The sequence below is a fragment of the Heteronotia binoei genome, chromosome 6 (genome assembly GCF_032191835.1).
Source record: "Heteronotia binoei isolate CCM8104 ecotype False Entrance Well chromosome 6, APGP_CSIRO_Hbin_v1, whole genome shotgun sequence".
NCBI classification, from domain to species: domain Eukaryota; kingdom Metazoa; phylum Chordata; class Lepidosauria; order Squamata; family Gekkonidae; genus Heteronotia; species Heteronotia binoei.
The window spans coordinates 14,136,602-14,148,612 of NC_083228.1; the positions used below are offsets into that span (position 1 = coordinate 14,136,602).

The 12,011-nt window shown below is 47.2% G+C and overlaps 1 protein-coding gene across 2 annotated transcripts in view; it reads left to right on the plus strand.

The window, feature by feature from the left end:
• LOC132573533 (pro-neuregulin-3, membrane-bound isoform-like) overlaps nucleotides 1-12,011 on the plus strand; it is a 1,173,232-nt gene that overhangs the window by 1,147,316 nt on the left and 13,905 nt on the right. The gene's annotated exons all lie outside the window — the stretch shown is intronic.

The following is a 12,011-nucleotide window of genomic DNA, read 5'->3' on the forward strand; positions in this document are numbered from 1 at the left end:
TGCAGTTTAAATCTGATGGGAGATATGCCAGACATACAGCAATGTAACCACTAATTAAGAGCCCTGTGGCGCAGAGTGCTAAAGCTGCAGTACTGCAGTCAGCACCCTTTGCTCACAAGTCACGACCTGAGTTTGATCCCAGCGGAAGCTGGTTCAGGTAGCCGGCTCCAGGTTGACTCAGCCTTCCATCCTTCTGAGGTCGGTAAAATGAGAACCCAGCTTGTTGGGGGGAAGGCAATGGCAAGGAAAGGAAAGGTCCCCTGTGCAAGCACCAGTCGTTTCCGACTCTGGGGTGACGTTGCTTTCACAACTATTTTTATGGCAGACTTTTTACGGGGTGGTTTGCCATTGCCTTCCCCAGTCATCTACACTCCCCCCCCCCCAGCAAGCTGGGTACTCATTTTATCGACCTCAGAAGGATGGAAGGCTGAGTTAACCTCGAGCCGGCTACCTGAACTCAGTTTCTGCCGGGATCGAACTCAGGTCGTGAGCAGAGCTTAAGACTGCGGCTTTAACCCTCTGTGCCACGGGGCTATTGGCAATGGCAAACCACCCCTTAAAAAGTCTGCCGTGAAAACGTTGTAGAAGCAATGTCACCCCAGAGTCAAAAACGACTGGTGCTTGCATAGGGGACTACCTTTACCTTTAATCTAATTGGATACTAGAGAAAGCAGAGCATGTGCTGAATCGGGACACCCCCCCCCCCCCGCAAAGCAACAGGAACACACAAGCAAGGAAAATGACAATGCAGAAAAGCCTATTATTCATCTTCGTCTTATTTGCAGGAACACACAGGGGACTGTGCATGTGGAAAGATCTTCTGGCTTTAAACTCCTAGGAGCTGCGGCCTTTATGCTGGACATACAGCTGTGTGATATTGAATTGACCACATATTTTTAAAAAGCACGTATTTAAAAAAAACACGTATTAAAAACACGTTATTTTTATATAAAAATAAAGCAATAAGGAGACACAAGCAACGGAAAGGAAAATGCAGAAGTACTTCAAGTGAGCGGCATATATATTCTGAAAAACATTGACAAACTAAAGCCTCCTTTGGTAACACAAATGCTAAACTACCGTCTTGAGCACATTTGCTTTGAAGTAACTTCTACTGATATTGGTGAGACTTGTTGCCGAGTAAATAGAATTAGGGGGTGATGATATTAGGATAAAAAAAAAATATTCCAATGGTAGATGAATTTCGATGGCTAGATTCAGGTACTTCATTTTCTTTATTAGTTTCCCTTTGTACTTAAGAGGAACAGCAGTCAGTCGACCAGAGAAAACTAAGCCTGCTGAAATTTGTATAGAAAATCGGATCAAAAGTCCCTTTTATTTCAGTATTAAGACTACGTAATGGTTTTTGGATTGAAGCCAGTAAGCTTAATAGAAAGAACATTTAGTACATATATGTCCCCATTAAAAGGAGCTAAACATTTGAGTCCCATTGATTTCAAATAGGACCATGTAAATCCCAACATTATTTCTGTGGAATGTTCTGTTTCACTTCTCCGTATGGAATATCCTCAGCATGTTCACATGAAAATTCTCTAATATCCACACGTCCAATTTTTTTAATGATAGCAAAAGGTCTTTTGACAAATACTGGTTTGCTCAACGTATGCAGAGGATACTTCGGCATCAAGCTAAAGTGCCAATATCAGCTTGATGGAAGATGTGATTGTGTGATTGTGGAGATCCAGTTTGGTGTAGTGGTTAAGCGCGTGGACTCTTATCTGGGAGAAGCGTGTTTGATTCCCCGCTTCTCCACTTGCAACTGCTGGAGTGGCCTTGGGTCAGCCATAGCTCTGGCAGAGGTTGTCCTTGAAAGGGCAGCTGCTGTGAGAGCCCTCTCAGCCTCACCCACCTCACAGGGTGTCTGTTGTGGGGGGGAGAAGATATAGGAGATTGTAAGCAGCTCTGAGTCTCTGATTCAGAGAGAAGGGTGGGGTATAAATCTGCAATTCTTCTTCTCACAGGCATAACCGGTCTGTGTTCCTGTTTCACTTTACGGTTTTATCCAAGTTGCAGGCTTCTTTCTAGAGGGAGACATCAAAACTAATGCTGGGTGTGGCTCTTTCGCAGCTGCTACAACTTTGTATCTTATCCCATTTATGTACTGCAGCTTGGATAAAGCTGTAAAGTGAAACAAGGGCACAGACTGGTTATGCCTGTAAGCTGATGTTGGCACTTTAACTTGATGCTGAAGTATCCTGTGGATATTAGGGTTTGTAGAATCTTTCGGGCTCAAGTGCCATGTTCTACCATGTTCGTGAAAACCTGAAATCTTTGATATCCTGTGGATACATTGAGCAACCCTGGATTTGTCAAAAAATATTCTTCTATCAGTAAGAAAATTGGACTTACCAAGAATTTTTGGTGAATAGTCTTTATTGGAATTGTAAGTAGAGGCTTATTGAGCACGGAGCGGTTGCTTTTCTTCCTGGTCTCCTATCCGTGTGACTTTTTTTCTGTTCCAGCTTCAATGGGGACTGTCTGATAGCCCAGAAATGGACCGAACACAAGCGGCAGAGAGCCAGTTTGGTGTAGTGGTTAAGTGCATGGACTTTTATCTGGGAGAACCGGGTTTGATTCCCCACTCCTCCACTTGCACCTGCTGGAATGGCCTTGGGTCAGCCATAGCTCTGGCAGAGATTGTCCTTGAAGGGGCAGCTGCTGTGAGAGCCCTCTCAGCCCCATCCACCTCACAGGGTGTCTGTTGTAGGGGGAGAAGATAAAGGAGATTGTGTGCCGCTCTGAGTCTCTGATTCAGAGAGAAGGACGGGGTATAAATTTGCAATTCTTCTTATTCTTCTTCTTTTTTGGAGCTGAGGTAATATTGAGTCAATTCCCCAGTGTGATAGTGCCCTTTGTTTCACAAACTAAGCCCAGTTAGAATAAACCAGGACTTGATATTCTATTTTACCCGAAATATTCATGGATTATGACCGGTGAGATTCATTTTCAAATCTTTGTTCACCATGAAAACTACTTGGATGACCTTATGCTAGTCATTTTCTCTCTGCCTAGTCTACTACGTATACATATGTCCATGAGTTCTTTGTAGGAAAAATGTGACCAAAATAACTAAATAATTTTAAGTTATATTGTTATTTATTCACTAAATAAAGAAATGAAAACTTGTCTAATTGCTGAATGTCCAATATCTGTATTTCCTGTATGATACCTAGTGAAATCACCAAGAGCTGGCAACAAGTCCAAAATTCTCTTGTTTTGAACTGTGAAGTCAAAATCTACATTTGGATAGCAAGCTTAAAGTTTTACATCTGTTTACAAGCTGGCTGGTGAAACTGGAAATTTCAGATGCCTTGGCATATTGTGAACATTTGTTTAATGTCCGGTACCAGTGAAATTGGGAGAAAAGGCTGCATGGTGTAGCCCAAGGGTGGCCAATGGTAGCTCTCCAGATGTTTTTTGCCTACAACTCCTATCAGCCCCAGCCTGCATGGCCAATGGCTGGGGCTGATGGGAGTTGTAGGCAAAACACATCTGGAGAGCTACCGTTGGCCGCCGCTGGTATAGCCCAATCTTATAAAATCTCAGAAGCTAGATGTTAAATACTGGGTTCGATGCATCAGAGAGAAACAGGAACCATACTTTATTGAAAACTACATAATAAGACAAAATGGCGGGGCGTTCACCCTGCTTATATGCATGCAAAAGAACCACCCCCAGATCCCCATACCAAATCACCGCAGTCAAGTTTCGCACTGCTCATTGGTTACTGATTAGTGTCCAGACCTCAAGATGTATCCAAGAGTCTCTAGCATTCCCGCTGCTGCCCGGACACACGCGAAAGCTTCCCACCAAACATAAAGTCCAGTACATAACACTAAGCAAGGTCAGCACTTGAACAGGAGAACCACCAAGGATGTCTTCCACAGCGGAAGAAAGTGGCTATCCACCTCTGCTTGCTCACTTCCCTTGGAAACCCCTTGCTGGGGTCACCATACGTCAGTTGTGACTCGATAGCATATATGTATGCAGGGCTTTTTTTTGTAGCAGGAACTCTTTTGCAGGTTAGGCCATGCCCCCTCGATGTAGCCAATCCTCCTGGAGCTTAAAGTAGTCCCTGTACTTAGAGCCCTGTAAGCTCCTGGAGGATTGGCTACATCAGGAATGTGTGGCCTAATATGCAAAGGAGTTCCCGCTGCAAAAAAAGCCCGTGGCGCAGAGTGGTAAAGCTGCAGTACTGCAGTCCTAAGCTCTGCTCACGACCTGAGTTCATTCCCGGCAGACACTGGGTTCAGGTAGCTGGCTCCAGGTTGACTCAGCCTTCCATTTTTCTGAGGTCGGTAGAATGAGTACCCAGGGGGAAAGTGTAGATGACTGGGGAAGGCAATAGCAAACCACCCCATAAAAAGTCTGCCGTGAAAACATTGTCAAAGCAACGTCACCCCAGAGTCAGAAATGACTGGTGCTTGCACAGGGGACTGGCTTTATGAATGTACAAATCAAATTCCTCCGTTTGAGAACAGAGGAATGGTTCTTAGTAACGGATGCAACTCTCCTGAGATAATGGCACTGATAATGTTTTGCAGGGCTTTTTTTTTGTAGCAGGAATGTCTTTGCCTATTAGGCCACACACCCCTGATGTAACCCATCCTCCTGGAGTTTACAGTAGGCTATAATGTAGTGGGCTTAATGCATGAAGGAGACACGGTGGCAGTGATCATAGCTCTCTTTATTAGTTACAGCAGGGTAACGGATGAACTAGAAGACTGCTAAACTGGGCCCACAGGGCCAACTATATACAGACCTGGGTTCCCGCGCTAGGATTCTAGGGGGCTTCTGGTTGGACCAGGGCAGCAGGGATTTGGATCCTACTGCCCATTGTTCTAGAGTCCCCAAGCTTAACCCTTAAGGCTCCAATGAGCCAGGCAGGAACACTAGTAAAGAACATTTGCATGAGTCCCCGTACACAACATAGGCCCTGTAAGTTCCAGCCCTGATGTTTTGCAAGGTATCCCAAAAAAGGACCACTGCTATGTGGACAAAATACCTAATCCTTGGAGAAGACCAAAACGTGTCTCTCGGTGTGTTTTATCTCCTTTCCCCCCCCCCTCCTTGGAAAATACGGCAGAGGAAGGGCATTAAAGCATTTGCTTGGCTTGTCCCTGAAGCTAACTGCATTTCAGCATCAGTTGCTGGCTGCCCTCTGAAGAGCACTCTGGGATGTGTTTCATTGGCTGTGATTCTGTTTTGCACGGCTGTAATTGGATTACCTGCCAGCAAAAGCCGGATGCTGGAGGTGCTAACGGCTTCTTGGGGATCGTTCCAGCCGGAGGAAGTTTTTTGCTTCTCTCACTGCATCCCAAAGACAAAATAGCTGGCGGTATCTACATTGGTGCAGATGTTGCTGAAGCACCCACATAACTTTTTTTTTTAGGCGTTCAGCTGCCAGCGGCAATCGATTACCCTTGGATTTGATCTCCGAGTTTATCCGAGTTTATCGCTTAAATTGTGTTCCCTTCTCGTTCGAGCTCTCCGGGCTTCGGTAAACAAAAGGCACTTCTGAAAATGCTCACTCATAATGAGACGGATAATTGGTTTTGTTTTAGAAACAAACTGGGGGGGAGGAAAGGAAGAAATTTTATGGTGTTGTTGTAAATTGAATGCACTGCGTTTTCTGCGACATGGACATGAACATATGAACATATGAAGCTGCCTTATACTGAATCAGACTCTCAGTCAATCAAAGTCAGTATTGTCTACTCAGACTGGCAGCGGCTCTCCAGGGTTTCAAGGTGAGGTTTTTCCACACCTACTTGCCTGGACCATTTTTAGTTGGAGATTCTAGGAATTGAACCTGGGACCTTCTGCTTACCAAGCAGATGCTCTGCCACTGAGCCACCGTCCCTCCCCTGACATGTTTACCTCTGCTGGGAGCCAAGCCATGTGCACTGAGAGAGATAGTATTCACACTTGCTGAGCATGGCTTTGTTTTCAGTGTGCCAAATTGATTGAATGATACAAAATGACCCCTGTTAGTCAAAGACTTCCTCTTGAGCAAGTCGTTGGATCCGGCCCAGTATACCTCAACCTAAGACTGTTTAATACTTGAATTACCAGCAGCCTTTCTGTCCAAGTGTTATGTTTTTGTATGTCAAGTTTTGTTAAGTTTCATACAGGGAAAAAATTGGGGATTGGGCGGGGGGAGAATAAAAGAAATGGTATAGAAAGAGAAAAAACAAATAAAGATTACCATAGTTTCTACTATAAGAGAACAGTAAAGAAAAAATACATAATTATACCTGAAAGCATTCAAAGTTTTTACCTAGATATTCTAGGGTGGCCATAATATCTGCAGGCCAGCCAGGGACACCTTGAGGGGGGAATGAATGTGCGTGACGTCACTTCCGGTGATGTCATGCCACCGCCGGAAACAGGAAGCGATGTCACTTCCTGTGACATCGTTTCCCCGCGCCACCTGCCGGAAGCAGGAAGTGACATCACTTCCTGTGGCATCATTTCCCCCAAATGCCACTGCCGGAAACAGGAAGTGACATCCCTTCCTTTGACAGCACTTCCTGTGACGTCATTTCCCCCAAATATCACCGCCGGAAACATGAAGTGACATCACTTCCCCAAATTGCCACTGCTGGAAACAGACTTCTGGTGACATTACCACCCCCCCCCCCAAAAAGAAGAGAAACTTCACGATGTTCCCTGCTGAAGAAAAAAAGGCTCCAACAGCAACTCCTCTTGAGTCAGATTCACAGGAAAACAATCCACTATCCTTGATACCTGCTTGTGCTGACAAACATTTCAACAAGACTGTCCTATCACTAACAGCTTTGCTCAGATTGAAGGCCATGGCTTCTTGCAGATTGAAGGCCATGGCTTCCTTTATTCAGTCAATCCATCTCATGGTGAGTCTTCCTTTCCTGCTGCTTCCAACTTTCCTAGCATTATTTTTTTCCCCCACTGAGTCTTGTTTTCTCATGATGTGACCAAACTAGTAGTAAGTAGCAAACACATACCAGGATCTAGAAGAGAGCAAGAGACCAGTAGAACCTTAAAGACTAACAAAATCGGTGGCAGGGTATGAGTTTTCTTGAATCTCTGCTCACTTCTTCAGATCTGAAGAAGTGCATCTGAACCGTGCTGTGACTCATGAAAGCTCATACACTGCCACAAATTGTGTTAGTCCTGAAGATGCTATTGGACTTTTGCTCTTTTCAACAAACGTGGCTATCCATCTTGTTCTATATCAGCTTCTACTAAGCCTTAATAGTTAGCCAAAAGGCAGGCAAGCAGTGCTCTGAAGGAGTTTTTTGCAAGGATAAAAGTGCTGTGCCTCTTCAAGTAGGCCAGGGAAGTCATGCAATTTCACAGGTCCGCTGTTGCAAATACAGAAGCACTTTCATTAGGTACAGTCCCAGCACATTTTCACCTCTTCAGCCAACAAGCTAAACTTATGGTTATCATGCTTTAATTATAGCAAGATCCCTCACAAAGATCACTGTGACAGGATCAGGAAGAAGAGAAACCCAACAGTTATCGGAAGCTCATAGGGCAGGGACTGTATCACTTGCACACATCTCACTGTTGGCACTGTTTGCAAGGGCGCAGGAGGAAAGCACATCCCAGAGGCAAGTGTAGTTGCACCTCCACCCCTTTTCCCATGTCTTCTACATTCTTTCCACATATACCATAGGCAAGCCTTTGCAACATAAAGGAGAAGAGTTGGCTTTACCCGCCCTTCACTACCCGAAGGAGTCTTGGAGCGGCTTACATTTGCCTTGCCTTCCTCTCCCCACAACAGACATGAGTTAGGTGGGGCTGAGAGAGCTCTAAGAGACAGCTGTGGCTGGCTCAAGACCACCCAACTGGGCACACGTGGAGCTATGGGGGAATCAAACCCGGTTCTCCAGATTAGAGTCCGGTGCTCTTAATCACTACACAAAGCGGGAAGAAGTAAAATCCATGACTGAAAGATGGCATGAAGAGAATTGGGGAAGAGCTTGCGCATAAATCCATTCACACAGGGAGCCAAGTAGGTTTCACACAGAGTATGCACCTTAGACACTATCCATCTATCATCAACAATACACAGGACACTGAGAAGCTAGGAAGACTCAGCACTCCATCTGCTTTTACACAGCTGCACTTTTGGAAGCAGCAGAAAAGCACAGAAATACCTTAGTGGAAGGTTATCTCTGCACTGCTGCTGTTGCCTCCACCTCCTCTTTTTTTTCTTGCCAGTGCAGAGCCTGCTGATGATGCCAACCAGATGCATACAAAAAGGGGCACTGCCTTACAGGACAGATAGGAGGAAAATGAGCTTCCTCACTAATACACTCCTGAATATTGTAACAGGGAGATGGGAAACTGGAAAGGAGAATGAATCTAGTGCTCAGCTCCAATGGGGGGGGGGGGGAATTATATCTAGTTTACATCCTCAATCCAGCCACTGCCATTTATATTACCCCAAATTAAGTGTGTGGATGGGGGGAGAGAGGCAAGGAAGAAAAGGTGAAGGAGAACGGACGATGCAGAGGCTTCTCTTTGAAAGGCAATCAGTAGAAAGGAACTGTGCACAAAGAGTGTGTCTTGCACAATAATTTCACATATCAAAATACCTCATGCAATGGCCTGACTAAACTGCTACAACAGTTGTCAATAGACTCAGGTAAGAAGAAACCCAAAGGAGGTCTTTTCAAGCCCCAGAGATGTAACCTTCGACCTAGAAGCCAGGCATTACCATGCACCCAGCCATGCATTATCATATCATGCTCCCCTTTACAGTTTCCCAAGCCAGACCCCTTCTCCATCACAGCGTATTTGCAACGTAATGTACGGAGACCTTTCACAGCAAATCAGACTACAGCCCAGCGCTCTCAGGCAGAGAAAGGACTCTCCCAGATTTGTTAAACTAAATCTTTTAATCGGGCACAACAAGGGATTGAACCGGTGGCCTTCCGCATGCATACAGTGCGATATCAAGCACCAGAGACTGTCGGACAGCCGGCTCCCCACAGCCCATCAACATGCACCCCGTGGGAATTAGCCAGAGCAAAGCCCAGCGCCGTCCCTACCCGGCAGCGATTCTCTACCCAAGCTCACTTGGGACTAGGGTTGCCAAGTCCAATTAAAGAAAAATCTGGGGACTTTGGGGGGCGGAGCCAGGAGACTTTGGGGGTGGAGCCAGGAGACATTGGGGTGGAGCCAGGAACAAGGATGTGACAAGTATAATTGAACTCCAAGGGAGTTCTGGCCATCACATTTAAAGGGACAGCACGCCTGTTTAAATGCCTTTCTTCCATAGGAAATAATAAGGATAGGGGCACCATCTTTTGGGCTCATAGAATTGGACCTTCTGGTCCAATTGTTTTGAAACTTGGGGTGTATTTTAGAGAGAGGCACTAGATGCTATACTAAAAATCTGGTGCCTCTACTTCAAAAAATAGCCCCCCCAGAGCCCCCAATACCCACGGATCAATTCCCTATTATTCCCTATGGGAATCGTTCTCCATAGGGAATAATAGAGTGCCTAGTAGATATTTCCCTCCCCTCCCCCCCGCTTTCTGATGACCCTGGGGATTGGCAACCCTAGGTCCACCAGCGGGGCCAGGATAACAGAGGCTGTGGAAGAGAGGGCCATCAGTAGCTGTGAGTTGACATGGGCAAATGGAACCTCTGTAGGTAGAGAGAGAGTACCCGCTGGAACACCAAACACCACGAAACCTAAGAAAACACACAGAACATTGCAGACTTATCGCATGGCCCTAGCTCAGTTTACTAAGTGGGACTTACTTGGGGAGGCGCTGGGTTGCCAGCTCCAGGTCGGGAAACCCCTGAAGCTTTGGAGGCGGAGCTTGTTAAGGACACGGACCGGGGGGGGATGCAAGCCATGCCCTCGAGGGCGCCCACCCTCCTCCAAAGCTGCCGTCTTTTCCCGGTGGGGGCGGGGCTCCCTGCAGCCAGGAGCTCCGTGGCTATTCCAGGAGCTCTCCAGGCCCCACTTGGAGAAAGGTAGCTCTCCTGAGCGGGCCCCTGGCTGCGGGGAGGGTGTCTCTCAGGCCCGGAAGGAAAGGCCGGGGCGCTTTGCCTGTGGGCTCCCCGGAAAGGCAGGCACTTGCTGGAGGGCTGGCCGGGCTGCGGTCGGTGGCGCTGGGGCTGCCCGCCTCCTTCTCCTCGGGGCCGTGCGCAGGCAGGGCAGGGCGGAGAGGGCCGTGGGGCAAGGGCAGCAGTGCAGGGCCCGCCTGGTGGGAGCCCCACCGCCTTACCCTCCTTGACACCAGGCAGCTTGGACTGGTCGATGCCGATTTTGGCCATGGCGGCGCCCGCAGCTCCTCGCCTGGCATCGGGGCTGCTCTGGAGCAAGGAAGGCTGCAAGTGAGGTGGCCGCTTCCCGCGCCCCATCGCCCTCCTCGTGAGCAAGACGCCGCTGCAGCCACGCCAACTTCCCTCCCTCCCTCCGGGGACAGCCGGCGCTCCACCACCAGGACGCGGAAGAGCCCCCAGCCAGCCGAGCTGAGGTGGGAAGGAAGCTGCGCGGCCGCCACCCAAGAGAAAAGGACTCCGAGAGGGAGCGCGAGGTTGGTGGGTCACTCCGTCCTCCCGCCTCGCCTTTCCCACCTTCAGAAAGAAAACAGCAGCGGCGGCGGCCCCACATGTGCAGAAGAACCACCCGGCTTCGTGAGTGACTGGAGAGCGCGGCCCCCTCCTCGGCTTCCGTACTTCGCTCCGCTTCCCTCCCCCGGTTCGTCATAGCCCGCCCCTCTCTTCCTGCTCGCTGCCCGAGATCAGCCTATGCATGACAGCAGTTGGGCGTCATCCCGCCGCCATCTCCTCACCATTGGATCCATTTTGGCGAACCCGGGATTTGAATGGTCCCGGGGACGCCAACCCGTGAGGTGGGAATTTGGGGGCAGGGGCGGGACTTTCCCGGGTGGTCGGGACGATCTGGCCTCCCTATTACCATTAGATTCGACAAAAAATGTGTGACTTTTAAGCATTATCACAATATTCTACTGCTTCGGGCAAATGTTTAGCAATACAGTCCAAATTAGTATCTCTATTACACAGTCAGATCCATATATCCTTAATATCTATAAAACAAAAAAGAGAGAGGGAAGGGAAGGGAAGGGAAAGAGAAGGAAGGGAAAGAACTGAAAAATCTTAGTCAGCAATACAGACTTGTTTACAACCAAATAAAATAAAAATAAAGGACTTCAGTATAATACAGACTCATCTAAATTCCCTTGTCCAAGTTGTCAGAAGAGGGTTTCACAATTACAAATAAAATGCAGGCATTTCAAGTTATAAAGTTCAAATCGAATGCATATACTCTGCAAATTGATAGGAGTTGATGTAGATACAAGAATTTTAGGACCTACCTCTGTTACCTTTTGTATCCTCACCACTAACAAGAATGAGGGAAATAAATGTTCCTAACCCTCTTTCATAAGCAAAGGGAGAACTTTCTACCCAATAAAAACGTTACAGGATCTACATGATGGCTCTCCTAAAAGTGTTATGTTTAATATTATGAGTATTTTTGCCATTGAAACCAGTAAGCTTAAGCTCACCTAACTATGTTCTGGACCATGGCTAGTGTATACTGGATTTCATTTTATAACTAGTGATTCTTTGGATGTAAGTATTTAGAACAGTTGGCGTCAGGGGGAGCCAAACCCTCCTAAAATCAAGCGTAAGAGCATTTTCATTGCACAAATAACTCCTGTTTCTTGAAGAGGGACCAGAAAATGAAACAACGAACAACCAAAGGCTGCTTGTGAATGGTAATCACTCTGAATTCAATAGATACATTTAAATGGGCATTATAAACAGTCCCCGAATTAGGGTTGCCAAGTCCCAAGTTGGTAAACTTGGTGATTTGGGGGGAGGTGGGGAGGTGGGGAGGCTGGGATTGGCGGGATTTGATGAATGGAGAGACCCAGGGCTTTTTTTTTTTAGCAGGAACTCCTTTGCATATTAGGCCACGCACCCCTGATGCAGCCCATCCTCCAAGAGCTTTC